This window comes from Triticum aestivum, chromosome 4B (genome assembly GCF_018294505.1).
Source record: "Triticum aestivum cultivar Chinese Spring chromosome 4B, IWGSC CS RefSeq v2.1, whole genome shotgun sequence".
In the NCBI taxonomy this organism is placed as follows: Eukaryota; Viridiplantae; Streptophyta; class Magnoliopsida; order Poales; family Poaceae; genus Triticum; species Triticum aestivum.
In genome coordinates this window covers 383,130,877-383,143,340 of record NC_057804.1, presented here as the reverse complement: position 1 = coordinate 383,143,340, position 12,464 = coordinate 383,130,877, and positions in this window count along the sequence as shown.

Sequence of the window (12,464 nt, the reverse complement as noted above, 5' to 3'; positions counted from 1 at the left end):
TGCATTGATACGTCCCCTACGTATCTATAATTTTTGATTGTTCTATGCTATTATATTATCTGTTTTGGGTGTTTAATGGGCTTTACTATGCACTTTTATATTATTTTGGGACTAACCTATTAACCGGAGGCCCAGTGCAAATTGCTGTTTTTTGGCCTATTACAGTGTTTCGCAGAAAAGGAATATCAAACGGAGTCCAAACAGAATGAAACCTTCGGGAGAATCGTTTTTGGAACAAACGCAATCCAGGAGACTTGGAGTGGACGTCAAGGAAGCAACGAGGTGGACACGAGGGTGGGGGCGCGCCCCCTACCCTCGTGGGCCCCTCGTGGATCCACCGACCTACTTCTTTCGCCTATATATACTCATATACCCCGAAAGCATCCATGAGCACTATAGATCGGGAGTTCCTCTGCCGCAAGCCTCTGTAGCCACCAAAAACCAATCAGGACCCTGTTCCGTCACCGGTGTCCATCTTCATCATCCCGATGCTCTTCATGATGAGGAGGGAGTAGTTCACCCTCGGGGCTGAGGGTATGTACCAGTAGCTATGTGTTTGATCTCACACTCTCTCGTGTTCTTGAGGTGGTACGATCTTGATGTATCGTGAGCTTTGCTATTATAGTTGGATCTTATTATGTTTCTCCCCCTGTACTCTCTTGTAATGGATTGAGTTTTCCCTTTGAAGTTATCTTATTGGATTGAGGCTTTAAGGATTTGAGAACACTTGATGTATGTCTTGCATGTGCTTATCTGTGGTGACAATGGGATATCACGTGATCCACTTGATGTATATTTTGGTGATCAACTTGCGGGTTCAGTGACCTTGTGAACTTATGCATAGGGTTTGGCATACGTTTTCATCTTGACTCTCCGGTAGAAACTTTGGGGCACTCTTTGAACTTCTTTGTTTTGGTTGAATAGATGAATCTGAGATTGTGTGATGCATATCGTATAATCATACCCACGGATACTTGAGGTGACATTGGAGTATCTAGGTGACATTAGGGTTTTGGTTGACTTGTGTATTAAGGTGTTATTTTGGTATGAACTCTAGGATAGATGGAACGGAAAGAATAGCTTCATTTTATTTTACTATGGACTCTTGAATAGACCGATCAGAAAGAATAACTTTGAGGTGGTTTCGTACCCTACAATAATCGCTTCATTTTTTCTCCGCTATTAGTGACTTTGGAGTGACTCTTTGTTGCATGTTGAGGGATAGTTATATGATCTAATTATGTTATTATTGTTGAGAGAACTTGCACTAGTGAAAGTATGAACCCTAGGCCATGTTTCAACGCACTGCAATACCATTTTCGCTCACTTTTATCATTAGTTACCTTGCTATTTTTATAATTTAAGATTACAAAAACCTATATCTACTATCCATATTGCACTTGTATCACCATCTCTCGCTGAACTAGTGCACCTGTACAATTTACCATTGTATTGGGTATGTTGGGGACACAAGAGACACTTTGTTATTTGGTTGAAGGGTTGTTTTTGAGAGACCATCTTCATCCTACGCCTCCCACGGATTTATAAACCTTAGGTCATCCACTTGAGGAAAATTTGCTACTGTCCTACAAACCTCTGCACTTGGAGGCCCAACAACGTCTACAAGAAGAAGGTTGTGTAGTATACATCAAGCTCTTTTCTGGCGCCGTTGCCAGGGAGGTGAGTGATTGAAGGTATATCTTTAGATCTTGCAATCGAATCTTTTAGTTTCTTGTTTTATCACTAGTTTAGTATATAAAACAAAACTACAAAAAAATGGAATTGAGGGTGCCTCATATGCTTCATCTTTTTAATGTCTTTCGTGAAAATAAGGATTCCAATAATTGTGCTCAATTTCTAGAGGAAGAATGCATTAAAATGTTTGGCACTAAATGTTTTAATGATGAGCATGATTGCAATGTTGTTAGTATGAATTCCTTGAATATCCATGAAGCTAATGATATGCAAAGCCACAATCTTGGGCATCCTATGTTTGATGAAGATGATATTTTTTGTTCCCCAAGTTTTGATGAGCAAATTTATTTTGATGATAGCATGCCTCCTATTTATGATGATTATATTGATGAAAGTGGGTTTGAAAGAGTGTCAACTTTAGGAAGTTGATCCCACTATTTTGGATGGTGTTGAATCTTATTGTGATAATTATGAAATTGGATTGGGATAGGTCATGACTTTATTTAGTGATGAATCCACTATTTCGGAAGAGGTTCCAATTGATTATGAGAACAAAGTTGCTATCTATGATGATTATTGTGATGACTTGTATGCTATTAAGAATAATGATAACCATGAAATTTGTCATCATGATTTTAGTTTTCAATTGGATTATGCCTCACATGGTAATTATTTTGTTGAGTTTGCTCCCACTACTATTCATGAGAAGAAATTTGCTTATGTGGAGAGTAGTAAATTTTCTATGCAAGTAGATCATGAAAATAATGCTTTATGTGCTGGTTATATGGTTGAATTCATTCATGATGCTACTGAAAATTATTATGAGAGGGGATCATATGCTTCTACATATTGCAATAATATCAAGTTTCCTCTCTATGTGTTGAAAATCTTGAAGATTTGCTTGTTTTGTCTTCCTATGCTAGTTGATTATTGTTCCCATAAGTTGTTTGCTCACAAAATCCCTATGCATAGAAATTGGGTTAGACTTAAATGTGTTAGTCATATTCTTCATGATGCTCTCTTTATTTTTCAATTCGTATCTTTTATGTGAGCATCATTTAAATCATCATGCCTAGCTAGGGGCGTTAAATGATAGAGCTTGTTGGGAGGCAACCCAATTTTATTTTTGTTCTTTGCTTTTTGCTACTGTTTAGTAATAAATAATTCATCTAGCCTCTGTTTAGATGTGGTTTTATGTTTTAATTAGTGTTTGTGCCAAGTAGGACCTTTGGGTAAAGATTCGATGGACTATGGAATAAGGAGTGGAAATAGCCTAAGATTGGGGATTCCCAAGGCACCCCAAGTTAATATTCAAGGACAACCAAGAGCCTAAGCTTGGGGGTGCCCCGGATGGCATCCCCTCTTTCGTCTTCGTTCATCGGTAAATTTCCTTGGAGCTATATTTTTATTCACCACATGATATGTGTTTTGCTTGGAGCGTCAATTTATTTTGTTAGGTTTGCTTGCTGTTATTTAGAATAATGTTTTTCATCTTTTATTTCAATAAAAGTGGCAATGATAGCTTTTGCCATGCTTATTTTGCAAGTATACTTATTGCTGTTTGAAAACAAAAAATTTATCAATGTTGCAAAAATTCCCTAGGAAAGTCAGAATGTGATAAATTGTTGAAACTTTTCTGCAGAATAAGCTCTGATAAATTTTATACAGTGTAGTATTTTTCTCATAATTTTTGGAGTTAGGGAAGTATGATGAATCTTGCATTCTTTACAGACTGTACTGTTTTGGCAGATTGCTGTTATGTTTACATTGTTTGCTTGTTTAATGATTCTATTTGAGGATAGGAGTATTAAATATGTAGAGGCATTTAGTATGCAATGTTGAATAATAATTTTAGTGATTTGTTACAGTAGAAAATTATAATGTTTTTGCATTGGTTTATACTAACTTATCTCACGAGTTCTTGTTGAGTTTGGTGTGGATGAAGCTTTCGAGATTTAGGAAACCGAGATATAAAAGGAATTAAGGAGACACAAAATCTCAAGCTTGGGGATGCCCAAGGCACCCCAAGATAATATTTCAAAAAGTCTCAAGCATCCAAGCCCACCTTTCTTCTTCAACAATTATCGGTTAGTATCGGTTGAGCCTAAGTTTTTGCTTCTTCACATGATGAGGGCTATCCTTGAAATTTCGTTTTATTTTGTTTTGCTTGCCGTTTGAATAAAATACCAAGATCTGAAATTCTTAAATTTTAGAGAGCCTTCACATAGTTGCATAATTATTCGACTACTCATTGGTCTTCACTTATATCTTTCGGAGTAGTTTGTCTTTTGCTCTAGTGCTTCACTTATATTATTCTGAGAGTCTTTAGAACAGCATGGTAATTTGCTTTGGTTAAAAAATTTAGTCTTAATATGATGAACATCCAAGATAGGTATAATAAAAACTTTCATATAGAGTGCATTAAATACTATGATAAATTTGATACTTGATAATTGTTTTGAGATATAAAGGTGGTGATATTAGAGTCATGCTAGTTGGGTAACTATGAAATTGAGAAATACTTGTGTTAAAGTTGGCAAGTCCTGTAGCATGCACGTATGGTGAACATTGTGTGACAAATTGGAAGCATGGGGTGTTCTTTGATTGCCTTCCTTATGAGTGGAGGTCGGGATCGCGCGATGGTTAACTCCTACCAACCCTTCCCCTAGGAGCATGCGTAGTAGTACTTTGCTTCGAGGGCTAATAAATGTTTGCAATAAGTATGTCAGTTCTTTATGACTAATGTGAGTCCATGGATTACACGCACTCTTACCCTTCCGCAATTTGCTAGCCTCTATGGTACCGTGCATTGCCATTTCTCACCTTGAGAGTTGGTTCAAACTTCGCCGGTGCATCCAAACCCCGTGATACGATATGCTCTATCACACATAAACCTCCTTATATCTTCCTCAAAATAGCCACCATACCTACCTATTATGGCATTTCTATAGAAATTCCAAGATATATTGCCATGCAACTTTCCACCGTTTCGTTTATTATGACACTCTCCGTCATTGTCATATTGCTTTGCATGATCATGTAGTTGACATCGTATTTGTTGCAAAGCCACCTTTATAACTCTTTCATACATGTCACTCTTGATTCATTGCATACCCCGGACACCGCCGGAGGCATTCACATAGATTCATATTTTGTCCTAAGTATTGAGTTGTAATTCTTGGTTTGTAAATAAATAGAAGTGTGATGATTACCATTATTAGAGCATTGTCCCATGTGAGGAAAGGATGATGGAAGCAATGATTCACTCACAAGTTGGGATGAGTCTCCGGACTTCATGAAAAATAAAAGAGGCCAAAGAAGCCCAAATAAAAAAAGAGGCCAAAGAAGCCCATCAAAAAAATGAGACAAAAAGAGAGAAGGGACAATGTTACTATCCTTTTACCACACTTGTGCTTCAATGTAGCACCATGATCTTCATGATAGAGAGCCTCCTATGTTGTCACCTTCATATGCTAGTGGGAATTTTTCATTATAGAACTTGGCTTGTATATTCCAATGATGGGCTTCCTCAAAATGCCCTAGGTCTTCATGAGCAGGCAAGTTGGATGCACACCCACTTAGTTTCTTTTTGTTGAGCTTTCATACATTTATAGCTCTAGTGCATCTGTTGCATGGCAATCCCTACTCCTCGTATTGACATCAATTGATGGCCATCTCCATAGCCCGTTGATTAGCCGCATCAATGTGAGACTTTCTCTTTTTTCTCACATAATCCCTATCATCAAACTCTACTCCACCCATAGTGCTATGTCCATGGCTTACACTCATGTATTGTGTGAGGGTTGAAAAGGCTGAAGCGCGTTAAAAAGTATGAACCAATTGCTTGGATGAAACCGGGGTTGTGCATGATGGGAGCATTTTGTGTGACGAAAATGAAGCATGGCCAAACTATATGATTTTGTAGGGATAAGCTTTCTTTGGCTATGTTATTTTTATAAGACATAAACTGCTTGGTTAGCACGCTCGAAGTATTACTATTTTTATGTCAATATTAAACTTTTATCTTGAATCTTTTGGATCTGAACATTCATGCCACAATAAAGAGAATTACATTGAGAATTATGCTAGGTAGCATTCCACATCAAAAATTCTGTTTTTATCATTTACCTACTCGAGGACGAGTAGGAATGAAGCTTGGGGATGCTTGATACGTATCCAACTTATCTATAATTTTTTATTGTTCCATGCTATTATATTATCTGTTTTGGATGTTTAATGGGCTTTAATATGCACTTTTATATTATTTTTGGGACTAACCTATTAAGCGGAGGCCCAATGCAAATTGTTGTTTTTTGCCTATTCCAATGTTTCGCAGAAAAGGAATATCAAACGGAGTCCAAACAGAATGAAACCTTCGGGAGAATCATTTTTGGAACAAACGCAATCCAGGAGACTTGGAGTGGATGTCAAGGAAGCAATGAGGCGGCCACGAGGTAGGAGGGCGCTCCCTGGGGGGTAGGCATGGCCCCACCCTCGTGGGCCCCTCATGGCTCCACCGACCTACTTCTTTCGCCTATATATACTCATATCCCCGAAAGCATCTAGGAGCACCATAGATCGGGATTTCCGCCGCCGCAAGCCACTATAGCCACCAAAAACAAATCGGGACCCTGTTCCGGCACCCTGCTGGAGGGGGGGTCTATCACCGGTGGCCATCTTCATCATCCCGATGCTCTCCATGTAGAGGAGGGAGTAGTTCACCCTCAGGGCTAAGGGTATGTTCCAGTAGCTATGTGTTTGATCTCTCTCTATCTCTCGTGTTCTTGAGGTGGTACGATCTTGATGTATCGCGAGCTTTGCTATTATAGTTGGATCTTATGATATTTCTCCCCCTCTAATCTCTTGTAATGGATTGAGTTTTCCCTTTGAAGTTATCTTATCGGATTGAGTCTTTATGAATTTGAGAACACTTGATGTATGTCTTGCATGTGCTTACCTGTGGTGACAATGGGATATCACGTGATTCACTTGATGTATGTTTTGGTGATCAACTTGCAGGTTCAATGACCTTGTGAACTTATGCATAGGGGTTGGCACACGTTTTCATCTTGACTCTCCGGTAGAAACTTTGGGGCACTCTTTGAAGTTCTTTGTGTTGGTTGAATAGATGAATCTGAGATTGTGTGATGCATTTCGTATAATCATACCCACGGATACTTGAGGTGACATTGGAGTATCTAGGTGACATTAGGGTTTTGGTTGATTTGTGTCTTAAGGTATTATTCTGGTATGTACTCTAGGATAGATGGACCGGAAAGAATAGCTTTGTGTTATTTTACTACGGACTCTTGAATAGATCGATCAGAAAGAATAATTTTGAGGTGGTTTCGTACCCTACAATAATCTCTTGGTTTGTTCTCTGCTATTAGTGACTTTGGAGTGACTCTTTGTTGCATGTTGAGGGATAGTTATATGATCTAATTATGTTATTATTGTTGAGAGAACTTGCACTAGTGAAAGTATGAACCCTAGGCCTTGTTTCAACGCATTGCAATACCATTTTCGCTCACTTTTATCATTAGTTACCTTGCTATTTTTATAATTTAAGATTACAAAAACCTATATCTACTATCCATATTGCACTTGTATCACCATCTCTTCGCTGAACTAGTGCACCTGTACAATTTACCATTGTATTGGGTATGTTGGGGACACAAGAGACACTTTGTTATTTGGTTGCAGGGTTGTTTTTGAGAGACCATCTTCATCCTACGCCTCCCACGGATTTATAAATCTTAGGTCATCCACTTGAGGAAAATTTGCTACTGTCCTACAAACCTCTGCACTTGGAGGCCCAACAACGTCTACAAGAAGAAGGTTGTGTAGTATACATCAAGCTCTTTTCTGGCGCCGTTGCCAGGGAGGTGAGTGATTGAAGGTATATCTTTAGATCTTGCAATCGAATCTTTTAGTTTCTTGTTTTATCACTAGTTTAGTATATAAAACAAAACTACAAAAAATGGAATTGAGGGTGCCTCATATGCTTAATCTTTTTAATGTCTTTCGTAAAAATAAGGATTCCAATAATTGTGCTCAATTTCTAGAGGAAGAATGCATTAAAATGTTTGGCACTAAATCTTTTAATGATGAGCATGATTGCAATGTTGTTAGTATGAATTCCTTGAATATCCATGAAGCTAATGATATGCAAAGCCACAATCTTGGGGATGCTATGTTTGATGACGATGATATTTTTTGTTCCCCAAGTTTTGATGAGCAAATTTATTTTGATGATAGCATGCCTCCTATTTATGATGATTATATTGATGAAAGTGGGTTTGAAAGAGTGTCAACTTTAGGAAGTTGATCCCACTATTTTGGATGGTGTTGAATCTTATTGTGATAATTATGAAATTGGATTGGGATAGGTCATGACTTTATTTAGTGATGAATCCACTATTTCGGAAGAGGTTCCAATTGATTATGAGAACAAAGTTGCTATCTATGATGATTATTGTGATGACTTGTATGCTATTAAGAATAATGATAACCATGAAATTTGTCATCATGATTTTAGTTTTCAATTGGATTATGCCTCACATGGTAATTATTTTGTTGAGTTTGCTCCCACTACTATTCATGAGAAGAAATTTGCTTATGTGGAGAGTAGTAAATTTTCTATGCAAGTAGATCATGAAAATAATGCTTTATGTGCTGGTTATATGGTTGAATTCATTCATGATGCTACTGAAAATTATTATGATTGGGGATCATATGCTTCTACATATTGCAATAATATCAAGTTTCCTCTCTATGTGTTGAAAATCTTGAAGATTTGCTTGTTTTGTCTTCCTATGCTAGTTGATTATTGTTCCCATAAGTTGTTTGCTCACAAAATCCCTATGCATAGAAAGTGGGTTAGACTTAAATGTGTTAGTCATATTCTTCATGATTCTCTCTTTATTTTTCAATTCGTATCTTTTATGTGAGCATCATTTAAATCATCATGCCTAGCTAGGGGCGTTAAATGATAGAGCTTGTTGGGAGGCAACCCAATTTTATTTTTGTTCTTTGCTTTTTGCTACTGTTTAGTAATAAATAATTCATCTAGCCTCTGTTTAGATGTGGTTTTATGTTTTAATTAGTGTTTGTGCCAAGTAGGACCTTTGGGAAGACTTGGGTGAAGTCTATACGATCTTGCTGTAAAAAACAGAAACTTTTGCGCTCACGAGATTAGCTGCCATTTTTTACTGGAGAGTGCTTTCATGTTGATTCTTTTCTAATATGATTAATATAAAAATTTCTAACGTCCAACAATTTATTTCAGAATTGTTGGAGTTACATAAGTATTCGAATGATATAGATTACTACAGACTGTTCTGTTTTTGACAGATTCTGTTTTCTATGTGTTGTTTGCTTATTTTGATGAATCTATGAGTAGTATCGGAGGGTATGAACCATATATAAGTTGGAATACAGTAGATATTACACCAATATGAATTTAGAATGAGTTCACAACAATTCCAAAAGTGGTTATTTATTTTCTTATACTAACGGAGCTTACGAGTTTTCTGTTAAGTTTTGTGTTGTGAGGTTTTCAAGTTTTGGGTAAAGATTCGATGGACTATGGAATAAGGAGTGGAAATATCCTAAGATTGGGGATTCCCAAGGCACCCCAAGTTAATATTCAAGGACAACCAAGAGCCTAAGCTTGGGGATGCCCCGGATGGCATCCCCTCTTTCGTCTTCGTTCATCGGTAACTTTCCTTGGAGCTATATTTTTATTCACCACATGATATGTGTTTTGCTTGGAGCGTCAATTTATTTTGTTAGGTTTGCTTGCTGTTATTTAGAATAATGTTTTTCATCTTTTATTTCAATAAAAGTGGCAATGATAGCCTTTGCCATGCTTATTTTGCAAGTATACTTATTGCTGTTTGAAAACAAAAAAATTATCGATGTTGCAAAAATTCCCTAGGAAAGTCAGAATGTGATAAATTGTTGAAACTTTTCTGCAGAATAAGCTCTGATAAATTTTATATAGTGTAGTATTTTTCTCATAATTTTTGGAGTTAGGGAAGTATGATGAATCTTGCATTCTTTACAGACTGTACTGTTTTGGCAGATTGCTGTTATGTTTACATTGTTTGCTTGTTTAATGATTCTATTTGAGGATAGGAGTATTAAATATGTAGAGGCATTTATTATGCAATGTTGAATAATAATTTTAGTGATTTGTTACAGTAGAAAATTATAATGTTTTTGCATTGGTTTATACTAACTTATCTCACGAGTTCTTGTTGAGTTTGGTGTGGATGAAGCTTTCGAGATTTAGGAAACCGAGATATAAAAGGAATTAAGGAGACACAAAATCTCAAGCTTGGGGATGCCCAAGGCACCCCAAGATAATATTTCAAAAAGTCTCAAGCATCCAAGCCCACCTTTCTTCTTCAACAATTATCGGTTAGTATCGGTTGAGCCTAAGTTTTTGCTTCTTCACATGATGAGTGCTATCCTTGAAATTTCGTTTTATTTTGTTTTGCTTGCTGTTTGAATAAAATAGCAAGATCTGAAATTCTTAAATTTTAGAGAGCCTTCACATAGTTGCATAATTATTCGACTACTCATTGGTCTTCACTTATATCTTTCGGAGTAGTTTGTCTTTTGCTCTAGTGCTTCACTTATATTATTCTGAGAGTCTTTAGAACAGCATGGTAATTTGCTTTGGTTAAAAAATTTAGTCTTAATATGATGAGCATCCAAGATAGGTATAATAAAAACTTTCATATAGAGTGCATTAAATACTATGATAAATTTGATACTTGATAATTGTTTTGAGATATAAAGGTGGTGATATTAGAGTCATGCTAGTTGGGTAACTATGAAATTGAGAAATACTTGTGTTCAAGTTGGCAAGTCCCGTAGCATGCACGTATGGTGAACATTGTGTGACAAATTGGAAGCATGGGGTGTTCTTTGATTGCCTTCCTTATGAGTGGAGGTCGGGATCGCGCGATGGTTAACTCCTACCAACCCTTCCCCTAGGAGCATGCGTAGTAGTACTTTGCTTCGAGGGCTAATAAATGTTTGCAATAAGTATGTCAGTTCTTTATGACTAATGTGAGTCCATGGATTATACGCACTCTTACCCTTCCGCAATTTGCTAGCCTCTATGGTACCGTGCATTGCCCTTTCTCACCTTGAGAGTTGGTTCAAACTTCGCCGGTGCATCCAAACCCCGTGATACGATACGCTCTATCACACATAAACCTCCTTATATCTTCCTCAAAATAGCCACCATACCTACCTATTATGGCATTTCTATAGACATTCCAAGATATATTGCCATGCAACTTTCCACCGTTTCGTTTATTATGACACTCTCCATCATTGTCATATTGCTTTGCATGATGATGTAGTTGACATCGTATTTGTTGCAAAGCCACCTTTATAACTCTTTCATACATGTCGCTCTTGATTCATTGCATACCCCGGACACCGCTGGAGGCATTCACATAGATTCATATTTTGTCCTAAGTATTGAGTTGTAATTCTTGGTTTGTAAATAAATAGAAGTGTGATGATTACCATTATTAGAGCATTGTCCCATGTGAGGAAAGGATGATGGAAGCAATGATTCACTCACAAGTTGGGATGAGTCTCCGGACTTCATGAAAAATAAAAGAGGCCAAAGAAGCCCAAATAAAAAAAAGAGGCCAAAGAAGCCCATCAAAAAAATGAGACAAAAAGAGAGAAGGGACAATGTTACTATCCTTTTACCACACTTGTGCTTCAATGTAGCACCATGATCTTCATGATAGAGAGCCTCCTATGTTGTCACCTTCATATGCTAGTGGGAATTTTTCATTATAGAACTTGGCTTGTATATTCCAATGATGGGCTTCCTCAAAATGCCCTAGGTCTTCATGAGCAGGCAAGTTGGATGCACACCCACTTAGTTTCTTTTTGTTGAGCTTTCATACATTTATAGCTCTAGTGCATCTGTTGCATGGCAATCCCTACTCCTCGTATTGACATCAATTGATGGGCATCTCCATAGCCCGTTGATTAGCCGCATCAATGTGAGACTTTCTCTTTTTTCTCACATAATCCCTATCATCAAACTATACTCCACCCATAGTGCTATGTCCATGGCTTACACTCATGTATTGCGTGAGGGTTGAAAAGGCTGAAGCGCGTTAAAAAGTATGAACCAATTGCTTGGATGAAACCGGGGTTGTGCATGATGGGAGCATTTTGTGTGACGAAAATGAAGCATGGCCAAACTATATGATTTTGTAGGGACAAGCTTTCTTTGGCTATGTTATTTTTATAAGACATAAACTGCTTGGTTAGCTCGCTCGAAGTATTACTATTTTTATGTCAATATTAAACTTTTATATTGAATCTTTTGGATCCGAACATTCATGCCACAATAAAGAGAATTACATTGAGAATTATGCTAGGTAGCATTCCACATCAAAAATTCTGTTTTTATCATTTACCTACTCGAGGACGAGTAGGAATGAAGCTTGGGGATGCTTGATACGTCTCCAACTTATCTATAATTTTTTATTGTTCCATGCTATTATATTATCTGTTTTGGATGTTTAATGGGCTTTAATATGCACTTTTATATTATTTTTGGGACTAACCTATTAAGCGGAGGCCCAATGCAAATTGTTGTTTTTTGCCTATTCCAGTGTTTCGCAGAAAAGGAATATCAAACGGAGTCCAAACAGAATGAAACCTTCGGGAGAATCGTTTTTGGAACAAACACAATCCAGGAGACTTGGAGTGGATGTCAA